The sequence below is a fragment of the Tursiops truncatus genome, chromosome 7, assembly GCF_011762595.2.
Source record: "Tursiops truncatus isolate mTurTru1 chromosome 7, mTurTru1.mat.Y, whole genome shotgun sequence".
NCBI lineage: Eukaryota > Metazoa > Chordata > Mammalia > Artiodactyla > Delphinidae > Tursiops > Tursiops truncatus.
The window spans coordinates 15,890,885-15,911,005 of record NC_047040.1 but is presented as its reverse complement, the minus strand read 5'-3'; the positions used below and the strand labels follow the sequence as shown (position 1 = coordinate 15,911,005).

Below are 20,121 nucleotides of genomic sequence, written 5' to 3'. Positions count from 1 at the left end.
CCCTATGTCCCCCAGAGGAATGCAGTGAGGGTTGAGGTCTTAAATTGCCAATTACCTACCCCACAATGACAAGAGCTGATGGAGTTTGGAGAGAGAGAAAGGGGTGGGGGGGGCGAGGAGGAAATCACTCCTCAACCAATCAGAAAGCTTAAAAGCATGATGTCCATAATATATTCATTTAACCAACCCCCTCCTTTGTAAGACAACACACCCTTTAAATGTAGGAGTAAATTTGGACCCAGGCAGATCCACAGGGACCGGTCCCAGGGCACTACTTTTGTAAAGATGACAGGAGCCCAAGTACTTAAATTTGAATCTGGTTTTCCAAACACTGTTTAAGAATAAACTCCCCTCCCATTTAACTCCTCCCAACAAGTCTGTGCGTACAGTACCAAACTTTCTCAATTTTAAATATTCAGTCCTGCTGTACCATTAATACACACACACTTTTCAGGTAACTGAGTCAGTGGGAAAAATCTGGTCCCTATAAACACGCCTGTCTTCTAGAGAGATCCGATACCTCACAAGCAGTATATATGTGGTTTTTCATGTATACATGAAGTCAGAAAAAAAATTGAATTCTGAAGATATGCTTTTGAGGGACATTTATTATGATCTTACGAACTCCTAGTTGTTATTCCTATGTTCTCCACTGAATTTAACGTTCTTAGCCTTTTCAATGTTTTCTTTGTTTTAAGGCTTTCTGGTCAAAATATTCCAAAGTCTTTATAATAAAAATATCAACAGGGGCTTCCCTGGTGGCACAGTGGTTGAGAGTCTGCCTGCCAATGCAGGGGACACGGGTTCGAGCCCTGGTCTGGGAGGATCCCACATGCCACGGAGCGGCTGGGCCCGTGAGCCACAACTACTGAGCCTGCGTGTCTGGAGCCTGTGCTCCGCAACAAGAGAGGCCGCGATGGTGAGAGGCCCGCGCACCGTGATGAAGAGTGGCCTCCGCTTGCCACAACTAGAGAAAGCCCTCACACAGAAACGAAGACCCAACACAGCAAACATAAATAAATAAATAAACTCCTACCCCCAACATCTTAAAAAAAAAATCAACAGTACCTCAATCCAAATTTGTAACACATTTCACAATTGGCCTAGTTAATATGTGCTTAGACTCATAAGCAGGAATAATCACAATAGGTACAATTTCACGACTGCTTGCTCTGTGCCAGAAACTACAAGGTGCGTTAGCTGGTACTTCAACTACCACTCTGTCGGGCAGATACTCTCTGCATTAGAGATGAAGATAAGATTCACCAAGGTAAGTAAGTTATTTCTCTCGTAGGCCCCACGGCCTCCTTGGTTAATTCCACACGTAAACATTAAGAGAGAGGGCCACATCCACCACAGAGTTGTTGCCTGCCTACTGTGGACCAGCCTTCTTTCTAGATGTTCATAAACATTAGCTTATTTAATCCTCACAAAAACCTTGTGAGAGAAGTCTAATTTCTACAGAGATGTGGGTGAGAAAACCAAATGCCATAAATAAAATACATAGGGGTACAAAGAAAATCAATTATATTGAAAACAGCTATTTAAATGTTTTTAAAACTAAATTTATGACACGATACTATATTTGTTTCTTTATTATACCTGGCATCAGGTCTAATAATTACTATCCTTTATAAATGGTGAAGAACATATAAAATAATATGAAACTATCTGATTTCTTTTGGTGTCAAAGTTCCCAGATATTGCTAACACTACTGTGGTTTGCAGCCTACATTCTCAATTGAGGGAAATGCTAAATTTCAGATTTACAGTGCTGAGACTAAAGATGTAATTTTTTCCATCCAAGCTTGTGGATCCTTTGATTCTATTCTCTTCCTCTTGCTCAGACCTTCAGGACAGTTGTTTAACTTCAGAATTTTTTTGTATTGTTTACAGGTTAAAAAAAAAAAACCTCTCATTAACAGGATATTTTGAAATAGATGTGATTTTCCTCCTCAAATATCACTTGGTAGTTTTAACTCAGACAAGGTTGAAACACAGCAAAGTTCACAGATTTAAAATATGTTAAAGGGCTTGTTTGTTATCTGTGACTTTTAAGGGCTTCACTCTCTTTCCGTTTAGCCTTCATCGAAACTATTTAAAACTACTGCCGCATCACTTGATGTTCATTATGCAGTGAATAAATGGAGATATAAATTGCAGCCAGTCTTCTCTAGAAATCTATAGTTTGGCCTGATTGAACATTTCTCAGGCACTGCGGTTGCAAAAACCAGTTCTCCGTTTGCTGAAATTCTCTGTCTTTATCGTATAAAACCGCTAGATGGCACTGATGGTTTGATATTCATCTTTCCCCTGGCATATCACCTCCTCACCAACCTCCCCCCCAAAAAAGACCCCTGATTTTGAAATGAAGAAGATTATGTGGCAACTTTATCCACAAACTCTAAGAGTTGACATCTTTTTCTGAAGTGAATTAAAGCTTTCTTCATTCTATTCGTATTTTATCTTTTAAAGACCATTACATCATTTAATTCCTTTGATTCTCCAGAAGCTTTTTCAAGTCCATTAGAACTTCAGTAATTCAAGATGTTTCACACCAATTAGAACTACCTTCTCTAAAACATTCTGTGTTTTTCCTGCAAAAACATAAGCCATGGGAAGCCTTGCTTCCTATCTGGGATGCTGGCAACAGAAGCATTTTTAGAGTAGTGAAACGATTCTGTGAAATGCCTTCCTGTCATAGGAGCTGAGATACTCGTCCTGCAGTGCTTGAGAGAAATCACATTTTGGGGCTGAAGCATCAGTCATGGGTCATAAATAGGACAAGGGCTGCACTTAATAAAAAATTGGACCAACACACTCTACAGTGATATGGGATTTGTGAGAAGTACTTTTAAGGGAGTAATAAAATGTAACTATGGTTTAAAACTGTCTCTCAAAATAAGCACAGTCATTATATTAGCAACTAAAGTAACATACCAGCCAGAAGCACTATCAAGATATATTCCTAGCAGTACTGAAGTCCTACTGTTGTATGCCCTTGGTGTAAAACATGATTGCTGTTAATTTTTCATAACTTTGCATACTGCATGTAAGATCACATGAAATAAATCAATGAGTGCCAGCTACTGTATTTATCATTTGGAACAAAAGGAGGAATCTGACTGGTTATCAGTGAGAAGGTGGTATTCTCATCCTCTCAGCCTCTGATAGGTACCGCCATTGGAGCCATGATTGACAAGCCCACATCTGAGTGTGTGGAATCTGGTAATTCATTCTAAATATTTATACCTCAATTTACCATCAAAAGCCAGACTTGTGTTTAGCTTTTCCCAATTTAAAATTTCATCCCAAGACATAGCAACCTTCAAAATGTTTACTACATCTCCTAAAGTTAAGATTGCCATGAACACAAAAATAAGGGTTTTCCTTTCCAACAAGGAAGAGGAAAAGCAAAAAGGAATTAAACTCTCAAACCTGAAGAGGCCATTCTTAATGCTCGTTACCACTCCACTGCTTTGGGGCAAATACTTATGGGTCCATGCAGGGGAGGGCAGCCTTAGAAAGCAAGCTGGTATTAAATAAAACCCAAAGAAGCTTGAATGAATGAAATGAGAGTAGATCACAAAAGGAGTTTGTCTCATCTCTAGGTTTTCTTGTGGCTGCGTTTATGTGTTTACTTGAGAAGGGGTATTTATTTCCACATGGCGTTCAAAATCATTTGGCTGCCATGTCTAATATTCCCAGCCAGCATGCCAGGTCCCAGAGCACCACAATTTGTACCGTTCACCATTGGTTGCAGGTAGTGACTCCAGGACTCTTCAGTATTGCTTTATGGGTTATGAGGGAGACGTTTTCTCCTGGGCAGCAAGGGGCTGAGGGGATCAGTCTAAGGATATATTGGGTGCTTTAGTAACAGTGGTTCCTTGCAGCATCTCAAGAGCAGTTTCCCCTAGAGTGAGAAGAAAGTAAGAAGCCAACCCAGTCCCTGGAATGGAATGTTAGGGAAAAAAATTATGCCTTCCGGTTCTAATACAAGTGTCTTGCTAAATGCTTCTAATTTGTACTTTTTTTTCTTTTTTCAAAATTATTACCTTTCGATCTGGATATGGGAGAACCACTTTCAAAGGTTCATTTAGTTAAGTGCTTTTTAAGCATTTGTTTTGACTTAAGTTGGCCACACTCTTTTCCTAAGATTGCCCTACAAATTAGCATGGAATTATTGCCTTTTGCCCAAAGAAAAAGAGGTGGCAAATAGTAATACTGGTAAGGCAAGTGTAGACCAGAACTCTGAATCTTGAAAGAGTTTACTTACTTTCCAGCAAAAGGGGTAGCGTATGGGCAATAGAATACACGTTCTGTGTGTGTGTGTGTGTGTGTGTGTGTTATGCCACATAAGAATTCTTTCATATGTCAATAATTTTGTTTCTTTGGGAAATCGACTTCATCGGAGGCAGACTCGCTTTGCCCAGTATTTTTGGACACATTCACTAGTCTCTCTGGGTTTTTTCATCTGACCTGTCTGCATGATTAGACTACAAATCAATCAATATACCTCTTGATCTTCTGCCATCTTTAACTTTGTACTTTATGATGATACAATGATCTCACCGTGGCTGGTTTCAGCCAGACCCCTGGGTCTGCCAGTTACCTTCGCATGTGCCAGGAGGTGAACATGAACTCATTTCAGGAAAAACAGACTGATTTGTTCAGGTGTGAGCAGTGGCTTTTTTAACTGCCAAAGCATTCCAGTTCAACAAGATGTTCCAAGAAAATATAATTTTGGAACCAGTCCGTTCAGCTCTAGGTAGGAGAGGCCGCTTAATTACTCTCAGGTGGTCAGAGCAGAAACAGCAAGAGCAGGGTCTTAGCTACACGGCAACCAAAGCCTGTCAGGAGCAGGTAGGTGGGCTCTGAGCCCTCCTGAAGGATCAGGTACAGAAAGTAAGGGAAGGAACTGCGCCTGGTCTCCTTCACGACAGAAGTGATTGGAAAGTGCCAAGGCCAAGTCATGGGCAGGGGGCAGAGAAGGCACAAGGTGGAGGGCATCCCGAGCCTGAATCCGATTTGTCTCAGATTCCCTGAGATCTTATCAGAGTCACTCTCTGCTGTTTTGCTGTCTGCATTCCTACGTCTCTCCTGCCACTTCTCATTACTTTATCTCCCACTTGAAAAGGTTTCATTGTTTAATAATCTGCAGCGTTTCTGCTAATGAATCCAGTCCAAATGTTTGAGCTGCAAGACAAGTCTGTCCTGAAACTGCTCTCTCCTTCATCCTGCTTCACATAAATGTGAACAAGGCAGAGAGACAGGGAAGAGAGATACCGTAAGGAAATAAATAGCACGTCAAGTTCTCTTTATTTAGACAGTGATTTTCCCCAAACTTAGTTAAATTCCAAAAATTTCACTGGGCTCCATTCTATCAAAACTCAGTTCCCTCCCAGGTGTGTTAACTAAAGTACATCCTACTCTGAAAAGGATCAAGGACCACTGATGGCTGAAGAGGAATGAAATTCAGTGCTCTGACTTGAAAGACTGGAAACCCTATTCCCATAAGCCTCAGGGGGAAGCCTAGTTTAAGTAGGTGCCAGTTTACAAGTTAACATGTTCGCATGATGGCAAAAGGGAGAAGCCACCTGACTTTATAAGCTAAGACAGCTTCACACTGAGATAATGTGAAAACACAGTTTTGGAAAGGCTGAACCTCAGACTGTCAAAAAATTTAAAATCTATGGTCTGGGGGCTTCCCTGGTGGTGCACCGGCTGAGAGTCGGTCTGCTGATGCAGGGGACATGGGTTCGAGCCCTGGTCCAGGAAGATCCCACGTGCTGTGGAGCAACTAAGCCCGTGCGCCACAACTACTGAGTCTGTGCTCTAGAGCCCGCGAGCCACGACTGCTGAGCCCACGTGCCACAACTGCTGAGGCCTGCACGCCTAGAGCCCGTGTTCTGCAACAAAGACAGGCCACCGCAATGAGAAGCCCGCACACCGCATCAAAGAGTGGCCCCCGCTCGCCGCAACTAGAGAGAGCCCGCGCAGAGCAACGAAGACCCAATGCAGCCAAAAATAAATAAAATAAATAAATTTATTTTTTTAAAAAAAGTCTATGGTCTGTGGCCAGGATTCCTCATAGAGATAAATTATAAATAAGGTTTCCTAGGGATCTGAGTTAGATCCCAATACGAAATATATCACTAAGGACAATCGGTCTGTCTGAGCTGGTGTCTGCATGCACGAACTAGTTTGGCTCTTTGATGCATATGAAAATCATTTTGGTTCTGAGAAGAGATTAAATTCACAAGTGCCTTTTCCTCCCCTACATATTGCCAGACTGGCTCAACTGATTTTTTTCCCACTATCTGGCATAGGATAAATAATCAGATGTATATTCAAGACACAAAGGGAAAAGCAATAATGCCTGAAGAATTTGAGTAAGGCTAAGCCCGTGCCAGAAGCACTGTTGCTATGAGAAAATAGTGAGAACCAGTGAGAAAATGTGACCAGTGCCATTTGCTGTAACACAACAATTGGTCTAAATCATGGCACTAAGTACTAGTCATGTTATTTTCTTCATCTTTAAAACTGATTGATAGCATTTTGCATGTACCACACAGAAGCATTTTGAAGATTAAAGCGACACACTGGGTCCCTGAGTGAAAGGTGTTTTATAGTGCAAGATTTTATTATTACAACTATTTCTATATCAAGATTATTTTAACATAGTTTAGGTTTATAACCATCCTTCATCCAATGTGAAACTCCCCAAAAAAGAGGTAGAACATTTAGTCTGCTAAAAAATAAATAAATAAAAATAGCTAATTTTGCTAATACTTATGAAATTCAAAATCAGTTTTAAAGCAAAGTAAATATTTTCACCAATTCAAATAGAAATATTCAATTCTAACAAGAGTGCAGTGAAACTGATACCGCCACGCATTATTGGGGATGCTGCAATTAGCTTCAGCCATTTGGTAAATCTATTTGGAAATATATACTGAAAGTTCTTAATAAAATAGCTTAAAATATAAAAGAAGATATTAGGACATGTTCAGCAAAGAACAATTTACAGCAATAGAAAAACTGGAGGCAATTCTAATATCTTCTAATAGTATGATTGAGCAAATTATAATACAAACTTAGAATCCTGATTATACAGTCAACATTGTGCTTACTTTCCAAGAAGCAATGGAGAAAGATACTTACAATATAATGTGAGTCTCAAAAGCAGAATACAATTCAAAGAATGCAAAATGACATATATAATACTACTCTAATGCTATTAAAAGAATATAAATAAAGAGAAAATGGAATATGTACAAATGATAATCGTTGCTCTGTTAGGAGAATGGATACTTGGCCTTTTTAAAGGAAGTTGAACTCCCAAATCAAAGAAAAAAGGAACAAAGATCTTGAACATCAGAAATAGGATAGAAGTCATTGCCTTATCAGAAACAAGTCAAAACCAAAAACAACGAGTCTTCGTGGAAAGCCCAGCTGCAAAAACACAAACCTAACTTCAAGTCTGTCGATTTATTCAGGTAAAGTCGCTGATGAATCTGGGCTGAAGTATCAGGCACTGGTTTTAGTTACTCAACTTGAAAACCACCTCCAGGTTGTAGGGAAATGAGAAAAGGGAAGCTCAGGCTTCTGAAGAAAGACTTGAAAAGTTAAATATGTTTCGTCTGGGAGGAAAGATGGAGAGGTGATCTCATTTCAGTGTTTGGATACCTGGAGCAGATATTGCAGGACCAAGGAGGTGACGTGCCCTGTTCACTCAGAAGCAGTAGGAAACGGCAGAAGGAAAGGGTTACATTAGAAAGATTTCCTCTCAAAGATAATTATATGTTTATTCCAGTTTTAGTCTGAATGACAGGATTACAGTCCCCTCCCCATCTGTAATCCAGGGAGAATAATGCTTGCCACAGAAGTTTTAATGGCTATAACATCTGTAAAATACTTTGAGCTCTTCAGATGAAACATGCCATGTGAATGGGGAGAATTATTGTTATTATTTTTGTCTCCTGCCTTCCCAATTGGTATGTTTCCTTGTGACATTTATGGGACCCCTCCAGCCAGCCAGCTGCTCTGTAACATGTCATCCCAGTGATATTTTAAATCCTTCACGTGGTTCTCATCTTACTCAGAACAAGAACAGCTGAAACGTTAATTGTTTGTCATGAAAAAGTAGAAGCCACAGTACCCCTTCAGGGCTTAGGGGTCAAAGTTTTTCCTAACATCCACTTGAAGGCCTATGTCCAGGCTTCCTAGTGAGGGTATGTTTGATGGGTTTTGTCTTTCTATTTCCTTTGAAGATCATCAACTGATGGGAGAGCCTTGGACATACAGCCTCCTTCCAAGATTTCTTTTATAAGAGTTCATTCAGATTCAACTAATGCCTATGAAATCCCTACTCAGTGTGTGCTTGGCACTGTTTGCAGACCTTTGACACACATTGTCTCATTGTTTAAAATAACCTTTTCCCCTATTGAGTAGCAATACATGCTTTTGATTGTTCAAAAAATGGAAAATGCAGGGAAGTTTAAAGAAGCAAAAATAAATAAATAAATATCCTATACTAATCCTAATACTCAGGAAGACAATCATTGTTGCTGTGTCTGTGTATTCTAAGATTGTGTGTGTGTGTGTCTGTGTGTGCATGTCTATTTACCCACTTAACGTTATTTCATAAACATTTTCCCACATTATTAAATTTTCTTCGCAAGCACAGTTGGTCAGGCTGGCACGATACTCCGACCTGTGTAGAGGCCATATGTTTTTATGCTTTACCTCACCTAATTTTCATACCATCTGCAATTCAAGTGAATTAATTGATGAAGAATTCATTCATTGATTGTTTGTATAAGTCGTTTATACTGGATCTTTTACAATATATTTGGTCTTCAAAATAACCCTAAGAGAGAGAAAGAGCAGCTAGTCTTATCATTTGCTGGCTAAAAAACAACCCAGAGGGATAAAAGCTTCAGTCCAGGTTCACACATCCAGGAATCTGAAGAACAGAATCCAGGCCTCAGTGAATACCACCAAATCTTGAACTCCTAGATTATTCTATTGGTTTCCACAAAGGTTGTCCCTCTGAGATTATGCTGATAGACTGGTGGTCAAATCATAGCAGTTAAATAAGGAAGGTGGGTAATTTGTAGAGTTTTTTAAAAGATGCCCTCTTGGTCGTTTCCTTGACACCTGCATTCAGACAACATATTTACTTCCCTTTATACTTACAAAGCACTTTCACACTCTCATAATTTCCCATCTGATTTTCACATTAACCTTCGGCATCAGGCAGGTCAGGAAATATGGTCCCTATTTTACTTATGATAAAACTGAGGCCCAGAAAGAGGTAGTGACTTGCTGAGGTCATGTCAATGGTCTTGAAACTCAATCTGCTGACCCCTAGCTCTTCCCATTGTATCACATTGCTTGTGACTTACATTTATTTCACTTTCCAGCATTTTGATTACTGTCCATTTTGTTTGTCCTTTCTTCTTTCCCCCTGCAATCATTTTCTGGCTCTTGCATCTAGAAATATCTTCATCTCATTTCTGGCCCCAAATTCTTCCATACCTCCTAGTTACGGCACTATTGTTTCTTTTTTTTAATTTAATTTATTTTCTATACAGCAGGTTCTTATTAAAGGAACTGCTATTTTATAACTATTATAAAATAGTTATCTATTAGTGTACATGTGTCAATCCCAGTCTCCCAATTCATCCCCCCCCTCCACCCCCCACTTTCCCCCCTTGGTGTCCGTACGTTTGTGCTCTTCATCTGCAGCACTATTGGCTTGAATAGAAAAATAATTTTCCTTACTGAAAACTCTGCAGGTCACTATAAAAAGGGGTATCAGAGAAACTATAATGCTGAACAGTTTCTACGAGCCAGGTGCTGTGGTCCAGCTTGGTAGACACTATCTCATTTACTTCTCCTAACTGCTCTCAGGTACACTCTGTTATTTCACATTTCATTTTACAAATGAAACTAACAAAGCTTAGAAGGACAAATGACTTAAGGAGAAAGGAAGTTGGAACTTGAACTGAGACCATCTGACCCTACTTCTCCATAGCGCACTCACTCTTAAAATACTTCACTTGGCTTCACATAAGAAGTAAATAGAAAGAGAATTCTCATCTCACCCCCATTTTTAAAAGAAACTGAGGCAGGTCTGGATTTACAACCAAGTGGCTTTACTAAGAGAATCATGTGCCGCTATTACACGAACATGCACTTAATGATTGCAAACCAAAGGTCTAGCTGATAAAAGTGTATCACCAGGTGAAAGTAAATTCAGATTTTTGTGTCTCAGTAAAGTTATAGGACACATACAACTCTTTTCTCCCTCACCTCACCCCTTCCTCCCAGTTTCAATCACCGTAACAGTAACATTGACAGATACACATTCTCATAGTTTGTTTTAGACAAGTTCAGAAATCAGCAATAGAGAATAGAAGTGTCGGGCTTCCCTGGTGGCGCAGTGGTTGAGAGTCCACCCGCCGATGCAGGGGACGCGGGTTCGTGCCCCGGTCCAGGACGATCCCACGTGCCGCGGAGCGGCTGGGCCCGTGAGCCACGGCTGCTGAGCCTGCGCGTCCGGAGCCTGTGCTCCGCAACGGGAGAGGCCACAACAGTGAGAGGCCCGCGTACGGCAAAAAAAAAAAAAAAGACTAAAACTGTACAGCTAAGGAATACAAGAATGTAGGATGTATTCTACAATGAAAAATATTTTTGATAGCCTTGCTTACTTCACAAATCAAAGTGCCTTACTTCCTGGGTTCTGCTGTAACAACTGGTATGAAACTTTAGCTGGAGTTTCTATTTTAGTTAAACAGGACTATACAAACAAAAACAATTGGAGGAGTTCAAAGAAGAGTAAATGCAAAAACAAAATTAAAAAGAAGATGAAGAAGAAGAATTCAGTCATAAGGTAAGTGTAACGCAATTTGAAATCCGTATTTGCAAGGAGAACTAACCTTCACACCTTCTCTCCCTTCTCTTTCCAATGTTGACCCACACTGATTTAAGTCATGGACCTAAATGACTCAAAACTACCCTCCAAGTATTTCTCTGATCCAGACCTCACTCTCCTTTAATCAGTCCTGAGCATCAGGTACTAACTCATCTCCTGGTTCCTAACCTCTTGCCTGCCAAGTCATCCTTCCAGCTGTCCACAGAATTATTTTCACCAGATACAGAAGTGATCCTATCCCTCCCCAGGCTCAAAGTCTCCAACGCTTCCTCCGTTTTATAAATCCTGGCTGCCAAATGTCACCTCTGTAGGTCTCTGGCCAATCTCTCCAGACTCTTCTCCCAACAGATTGTTTCTCACAACCCTCCAACCCCCACACTTCCCCATCTTTATGAACTCCATTTTCTTTTTCTTCCTTTCTGTTTATTATTTTTTGTGAGAGTTCTGTTTTATTTGGCAGCAATTTTTAGGATTTCAAGCCCACAAGGTGGCCTCTCACGTAACCCTGAGAGAGCTGCTCCGAGGAGGTGAGGGGGAAGCTAGGATGTATAGGAGTTTTGCAACAAAGGGCAGGTAGTAGGAACAAAAGATTCCTGTTAATTAAAGAAAACTAGAAATCTCAAGTTAAGGCATTTAGCACTTTTCTATGTATGGGATGATGAAACCATTCACTGAAATCATTCCTTCGTTAGGCACCCCAAGCTATCTGGGGGCCAGTATTCTGTAGTATTTTCACATCCTGAGTTTCCGCAGGGCTTACTGTGGGGAGGGGCTGCAGTCTGATGGCTGCTAGATGGTAGGTATTCTTTTCCTTCCTGGGTTCACTCAGGGCTCACAAGCTCGCCATCAGCAGTGGCTGGGCTGTGGCTGCAATCACCGAACTCCATTTTCAAGTGTACAAAACTTACCAGGAGAAAGGAGAGAACGAAAGGAAGAGGTCCAACGCTTACAGAGCATCTCTCGTGTGCTGGAGTCCTCACTGGCCATCAGGGTCCCATCCCAGACCGTGGGCCTTGAGGCTGCATGGTTGAAACAAGCACGGAGACTGCAGATGAGAAGCCGCTCAGTCTGGTGACCACCAGTGATATGGGAAGAACTGACAAGGTAGGAAGGAGAAGCAGTGAGACTTGCAGACAGCAAGATTAGAGCCCACAGCAGGAACTGGTGAGCTCAGAGCAACATGGAACACACTGTGCTCTCCCTTCCTGGCATCCCTGACTCCTTATCACCGCCAGGAGTGAGAATCACTGCCCTCCTTCTACTTGCTCCCCATTGCTGCTTTTAAACCATCATACAAAATCTTCACTTCGTTGAGATTTCACACATCTTCCTATTCCATCCTCTGTGCCTTTCTCCTCACAGTCACAACAGATTCCCCCCTTGAGAACTTTGAGGTCCAAATCCAGCTCTCAGCCTTTTGTCTCCATCTGACTGTCACCAGGAATGACCTTAACATCCACGGTGACAACCTATCTGACCTACTCTGCTCAACATTCTCTAATCTTCATGACTCTAACAGTCTTTTGTCACTCATCGACCACCCACTCCATGGCCACCCCCAAGACTTTGTCATTGTCCAGAGGTGTTTCTGCTTCACCTCTGACATGTTTAACTCCAACGTTCCAATCCTTGACCACACTCTCTTGACCTCACGGCTCTTATATCTTCCCGTTTCTCGGTCCTTCCCTTTCATTCCATTCTGAGGCAGGAGATAGATGGGTCCCTGGCTGAGCAGCTAGAGTTTGTCCCCTGTGGACAGATAACTCCAAGATGAAGACGAGGAGGAACTGAGCCCCACCCAGATAAGAGACCACATATTTCTCACTCTCAAGGTCAATGACATCTTTCCGACTATACACTAGCAGAAAGGCTCCTTGGAAATCAAAAGGGAGTTATGTCGACCTACCCATAGGCCTCTTCACCAGAATACATCTTGGCTAAGAGATGCACATGCATACATGGGAGGACCCTGAGATAAACCAAATACAGACTCAGAACCAGGAAAAGCAAGACGAGTGGCCAAAGGAAACCCGGAAGAAATGCCACACATAAGTGATTCAAACTACTACGAGGGCGCGACTTTCTCTCTCAGCCCGCCTGTGTGTCTATCCACACGTACTATCTCTCCTCTTAATAAACGCTTTACTTGTTTCACTACTTTCCGTCTTGGTGGGAATTCATTTCTGCAAAGCCCTTTGGGCCAGGGCCTTGTCACTGGCCATTGGTCTAGTGGTTAGGATTCAGCACTCTCACTGCCACAGCCGGACCTCCATCTCTGGCTGGGAACTGAAATCCTGCTTCAAGCTGCTGCAGGCCAAGGCCACCCAAGATGAATTCCTTTACATATTCATGGACACATACTTTCCTATCCATCCCAGATCCCATGGACCCTCATTTTAACCACTTGCATTTCAATCAATTCACTCCTCTTTTTAAGAAGGTGTTTATGCCTCCAACTTTATAGAGGAAAAAACGGAAGCTATTGGACATATACTTCCTCAGCTCTTCACCCCTACCTAAAAATCTATGTCTGCATAACCAGGATTTTCTTTTTCCCAGGCCAAATGGAGAGGTGTTCCTACTCTCAAACTAGGCTATTTTCTCCACTTAAGTTCTTGATCTCACCTCTTATGTCCTTGCTCCATTGGTTATTCTTTCTTTCTCCTTTTTTTTCAGTCTTTCCCTTTCAACCGATTTCTTCCTCACAGACTATCAGTAAATTCAAGTGCCTCACATTTAAAAATTCCCTTCTGAAAAATAAATTAAAATTCTCTTCTGCTTCCCCCTGACTATCCCCTAATCCTCCCTCCTTTCATTCCCACGTAGCTTCCCACAAGGAATGGTCTAGACTCTCAACTTTCATTTATGGGCATCTTATTCAAATGAGATTATGATCCAGTAGGTCTAGGATGGAGACTGAGAGTTTGAACTTCTGATAAGCTCCTGGGTGAGGCCAGTACAAAGGGTCTCGAGACAATCCACTTCTTCAACTCAGATGTACTCTTCAATCCACTGTAATCTGGCTTCTGCCCCACCACTTCCACACCCTGGCATGGTCACCAATGACTTCTTATTTGTCAAATCAAATGAGTATGTGTCAAAATTTATGACCTCTTAGAGGGAAATCCGGTTTACTATTCCTATTGTGGAACTACAACCTTGACCTCCATGATGCCACTCTGTCTCTTTCTCTTCTCTGATCATCCATTCTCAGGCTGCACAACTGGCTCCTTTTCTTAGTCTGCTTGGGCTGCCATGCAAAGTCCCATAGCCTGGGTGGCTTTAACAGCAGAAAATGTTTTCTTACCGTTCTGGAGGTAGAAGCCCCAGATCAAGGTCCAACAGGGTCCGTTTCTGGTCAGAGCTCTCTTCCCCACTTGCAGATAGCAGACTTCTTGCTGTGTCCTCACATGGCCTTCTCTCAGTATTTATGTGTGGAAAGATCTCTCTCTCTCTTCCTCTTCTTATATGGCCACCAACCCCTTTGGATTAGGACCATAGCCATATGACTTCATTAACCTTAATTATCTCCTAAAAAGCCCTATTTCCCAAACAGTCATATTGAGGGTTAGCGTTTCAACATATGAATTTTATTTTATGAACAATTCAGTCCGTAGCATCTTCCTCTGTTCTATCTTCAAAAGTTCACATCCTGCAGAGTTCTGTCCTATGCCTTCTCTCTTCGTTCCTTATGCCTGGAGAGTTTCATTTACACTCTTGTCTTCAGCTACTCATACATAAGTGAGAGTGAAATCTTTATTGCAAGCCCTGTTGTGTGTATCCAGACACCTTCTGGATGTTTCCACTTGAGTGACCCTCAGAAATCTCAGACTCAATATCACCTGCCCTTCCTCTTGTTTCCTCATCTTCATAATCCATTAGTCACACCAGACAGAAGCTGGAGTACCCTCTCAGCAGCCCCATGGCTCCTGCCCACTGCCACTTCCTCTGCACTCAAGTCATTCAAGCTCCTTTATACCAGTCTGCTTTTAGACCTCAGGACCTTCCAAGCAGGAAGACAGAATGAGAAAGGATGTAGTCCTTACAGTCAGACTACCTGGATTCGAATTACAATTCCATCCCACCACTCACTAACGGTGCAACCTAAGGCAATATACTCACTGTGCCCCAGCTTCCCCATCTGTAAGATGAGGGTTACTGTAATAATTCTACCTACATCATTGTTATGTTGTTGTTATGAGGTGTAAGTGAAATAATCCATATAAAGCTCTTAGCTGGGTACGTAATGAAAATTCTACTAATTTTCTATTAATTAGTTAATATTGTAGTCGTTTGCTCATCCCTTCCCGTTTCCCTGGATTATCTTTCCCTTCCCTTGTCTCCCTATCAAATACCTATTCATCTTTCAAATTTCAGCCCAAAGGAAATGCTCTTCAACAGATGTATGTTGATACAAGTTGCACAACTTGATAAAGTTACTTTATAAACTTTGAATCGTACACTTGAAAGGGCTAAATTATATGATTGTAAAAAAATGCATCAAGTAAGTTTTATGTACACATTTTTTTCCTAGAGACTCGGGATTTACAGATGAGTAAAACCAGCAAATTGATATAACCAATTATTTATACCAAGAAATAATATTTACACACCAGAATAAAGAAATCAGGTTTATATAACGCAACAGCATAAAAACACTGTCCTACAACTAACAACTTAAGATGATTGATCAAGATCTAAGCCCTTAACACATCAGTGAAGGTCGTGAATTTGCCCAGCCTCTCAGCTCCGCCTAGAGATGTGAGGGACTTAGGGATGGCATTCTGCTCCAGACGATAGCATCACATTTTGTGTTGAATCTAAAAGACTCTTTTCTGAGACAAGGAACCCAGCAGGGATTTTTCTCACTTGATTGGGAGGTGAGGTGTTAAAGTCAAATGCTCTTCATTCCACCCCCGACCCGGGCTCTGCCTTGTTGGGTCTTGTGGGTCGTGTGGCCGATGCCCCAGGTTCTGGGGCCTTTCAGGGACTCAGCCCTTCAGCGCTGCTACCCCAAGCCTAGCTCTTACTGTGAGCCGCTCCAGCCTGCTGGAGACAATGCCGCTTAAATATATCCCTTGCCAAAGGCAGGCACCGCCACTGGGCACATCGTGGCGGTCACTGGTGCAGCGGTGGATGTCCAATTTGATGAGGGACTGCCACCCATCCTAAATGCCCTGGAAGTGCAAGGCAGGGAGACCAGGTTTTGGAGGCGGCCCAGCATTTGGGTGAGAGCACAGCAAGGACCATTGCCATGGGTGGTACAGAAGGCTTGCTTAGAGGACAGAAAGTCCTGGATTCTGGTGCACCAGTCAAAATTCCTGTTGGCCCTGAGACCTTGGGCAGAATCATGAATGTCATTGGAGAATATATTGATGAGAGAGGTCCCATCAAAACCAAACGCTTTGCCAGTATTCATGCTGAGGCTCCTGGATTCGTGGAGATGAGCGCTGAGCAGCAGATTCTGGTTACTGGTATCAAGGTTGTGGATCTGCTGGTTTCCTAGGCCAAGGGTGGCAAAACTGGGCTCTTCGGTGGTGCTGGAGTTGGCAAGACAGTACTGATCGTGGAGTTAATCAACAACGATGCCAAAGCCCATGGCATCTGTGTGTGCTGGTGTTGGTGAGAGGACCCGTGAGGGCGATGACTTATACCATGAAATGATTGAGTCTGGTGTTATCAACTTAACAGATGCAACCTCTAAGGTAGTGCTGGGGTACAGTCAAATGAATGAACTGCCTGGTGTTCAGGCCTGGGTAGCTCTGACTGGATTAACTGTAGCTGAATACTTCAGAGACCAAGAAAAGGCCGAGATGCATTGCTGTTGATCAATGACGTCTTTCACTTCACCCAGGCTGGCTCAGAAGTGGCTGCTTTATTGGGCAGAATCCCTTCTGCTGTGGTTATCAGCCTACCCTGGCCACTGACGTGGGTACCATGCAGGAAAGAATCACCACCACCAAAAAGGGATCTATCATATCTGTGCAGACCATCTACATGCCTGCTGATGACGTGACTGCCCCTGCCCCTGCCACTACCTTGGCCCATTTGGATGCTGCCACTGTGCTGTCCCATGCTGTCGCTGAGCTGGGCATCTATCCATCTATGGACTCCACCTCTCCCATCATGGATCCCAACATTGTTGGCAATGAGCATTATGATATTGCCTGTGGGGTGCAAAAGATCCTGCAGGAATACAAATCCCTCCAGGACGTCCCCGCCATCCTGGGTATGGATGAACTTTCTGAGGAAGACAAGTTAGTTGTGTTCTGTGCATGGAAAGCACAGTGCTCTTATCTCAGCTACTCCAGGTGGCTGTAAAATTAAGCTCAAGGATCAGCTCCAGCATGAATTCATTTTTTTAATTTTTCTCTCGGCCCCATGAATTAATGGTCCCTCTTTCCTCCACTATATCCAGTACCTACTTCTAACACAGTTTCTATATAATTTGTTTACATGTCTGCCTCCCTTTTTTAAATGATGATATTCTTAAGACAAGAAACTGTATCTTATGTCTTTGTATCTCTAGCTCCTAGCCCAGCAAAATGAATAAGTTAATGAATGAATGAATGGCAAGTTCTACTTGAATAATGGTCTGTGCAAGGCTCATGCATTTCATTTGATTGATATTAGTCTCTTTAAGAATTCTCCATCCTTCCCCACCATGCTATTTGTCCAAGAAACTGGACTATTTCTTCTGTAGAATTCCTACATTCTGAGTTTGCTGATTATATCCTCTTAATGTTGTTTACCCTGTCCTCTTTCCCTTATATTTCCTATAAACTCATTGTTAGATCTAGACTGTATAAAAAAATATGAAGAGTCTGAGATTTTATCCTACTTGTAAGCTAACAGGTCACTCTGCTTCAGTTCCATGAGCGCTGGGAGAAGGCACAAGACTCCTGGGACAGAGACGAAGGACATTTATTACTCCCAACAATAACAGTAGCCAGATTATCAGCACTTGTGCTGGTGTCTGAGCCCCAATTCCCACAGAGTGACACAAGGATGGAATTTTACAAGCTCCTCGGGTGATTCTAATGTGCAACCAGATTTAAGAACCACTAAAAGGCCTGACTGGATTCAGTAAAGTCTAACTGCCCTGTTATTTATTCTTATATCCCAAATGTTTAACAGTGTGCCTGACACCGAGTCGCTTCCCAATAAATAATAATAGCTAATATTTATTGAATATCTTTATATATTCTAAACATCTGATACATTTTACACTAAATCCTTTGAGTTACGTACTAGTGTCATGGTTCCCCCTTTACATCGAAGGTGATGAGGCACAAAGAGGTTAAGAAACTTGCCTAGAATCAGGGAGATGGCAAAGCCAGAATTCAAGCTCAGGCTCCCATGTCAGTGTTCTTATTCACTACACTCTAAGTCTAGGCAGGACTGTAGAATGAATAAGCGAGTGAATTTCCTAGTTTCCTTGAGCAAATGATTGCTTTGTTGTATTAAATAAACTCACAAGATATACGATGCTTGTTTTTCTTCCTTGATCGTTAGATCCGGAAAGACCTTAAACTACTCCAACCTTTTATTTATTTTTCACAAATAAGGAAGCTAGAGTCAAAAATTACATGAAACAAAATGACATGCCCAAGTTACACAGATAATTAGTGGCAAAGCTGGAACGCAAGTAGCAAAGTGCTACACACAGATGAGAACTTGGTAAATACTTTGATGTTGATGAAGTGTTGGAAAACAAATATAGCTTTTCTGCTTCCTTTGAAAAAAACGATTCCAACTTAACTGAAAAACACATGCTAGAGTTCAGAGAAAGGAAGACGTTTTCAGTGCAAATGACCCTTGACTCAATGTATTTTTCCCTCTTCCCCTCAGACGTGATCAGTACGTGAAAGAAAAGGCTTGGGCACCAGTCCTTGGAGATGGTCACACCACTGGCTTCTGTTGGTCAATCTCTTTGGTCCGAAAAGTAAAGGGAACTCAAGGGGAGCAGAATTTAGTCACCACCATCCAGCCTATGAGTGCTCACAGTGGGGAGACAGACGTCTCCTGCTGCCATGTATTCAAGTATAAAACATGTGCACTTTATTTTCCCAGACAATGTTCAAGAGCATTACAGGGCACAGGCCGTTTTTGAAGACATATTTTAAAAATTAAAACCTATGCTGTCTTCGTATTTGGGCTACCTGCTATTTCTTTTTTCATTTGCCCTTCCTCCATTACTTAGAATTACCCGTTGCATATGAGGCAGATTTTATTTCCTGGAGGAATATGGCTCAAAAAGGTACTTTTTCTTTTATTCATTCAGTCACTGAACAAATATTCTCTGAGCACCTAATACATCAAGTCCAACAATGAACAAAGATCTGGTATCTATCTTCATGAGGTTAGAGTTAGAGAGAAGACATTAGTTAAATAAACATACGTCTATAATTATAAATTATATGAGGTGCTATGAAAGAAAAAAAAGGGAAGAATGAGATAGTTTAATACAGGAAATCTAATGTAGATTGAAACCTAGAAAGAGGACCCTCTGACATTTAACCTGAGATCAACATTGGGGATCTTAGCCAGAGCAACTATAATAGAATGATGAGGGCAGAAATATTTGAGAGACTTCTGTGTACACTGAATTAAACTAGGTTGTCAGCAATGATAGGCAATTATGAAAATTAAGGATAACTGATAACTAAATAAGAAAGTAGGGGTAAGGTGAAAATGGAGCATGAGATTTATTCATATGACATTGGATTATTTTGAGTGAAGCAGTTAGGCATTGGGTTTGCTCTGAGGAGAGCAGTCAACCCATTGTGCCAAGCCTTGTGCTTGGTATTCAAGTACAGACTCAGAGTCCTCTGAACGGCACAGTGGCTCTGGGTCACCCGTTCAAGCATCTTGAGGGTCTTATCAGGGCGACAGCTACCCTAGGAAGACCACGTTATATGGCCAGCCCAAATTAATCCTGGGGAAACTAATGTGAATGCCAATTCTGTGCAAAATCCGGTAGTGCTCATGTAATTTCATTACATTATTCGCCACAGGAAAATAATAACAGTTTTCTGTGAAGTGTTGATTTGCGATACTAGGAAAGCATGTAACCTGAAATATTAACGTACAATTATTAAATAACTATGTTCATTCAGTCACAGATATATTCATTGATGTCAATATTCCAAAGCATACAGCATGATTAAATTGGCCAT

At 41.7% G+C, this 20,121-nt stretch overlaps 1 pseudogene; it reads left to right on the top strand.

The window, feature by feature from the left end:
* The first annotated feature begins 1,138 nt into the window (after positions 1 to 1,138).
* LOC109548029 (ATP synthase F(1) complex catalytic subunit beta, mitochondrial-like) lies at positions 1,139 to 18,427 on the top strand (annotated as a pseudogene).
* Positions 18,428 to 20,121: the final 1,694 nt, after the last annotated feature.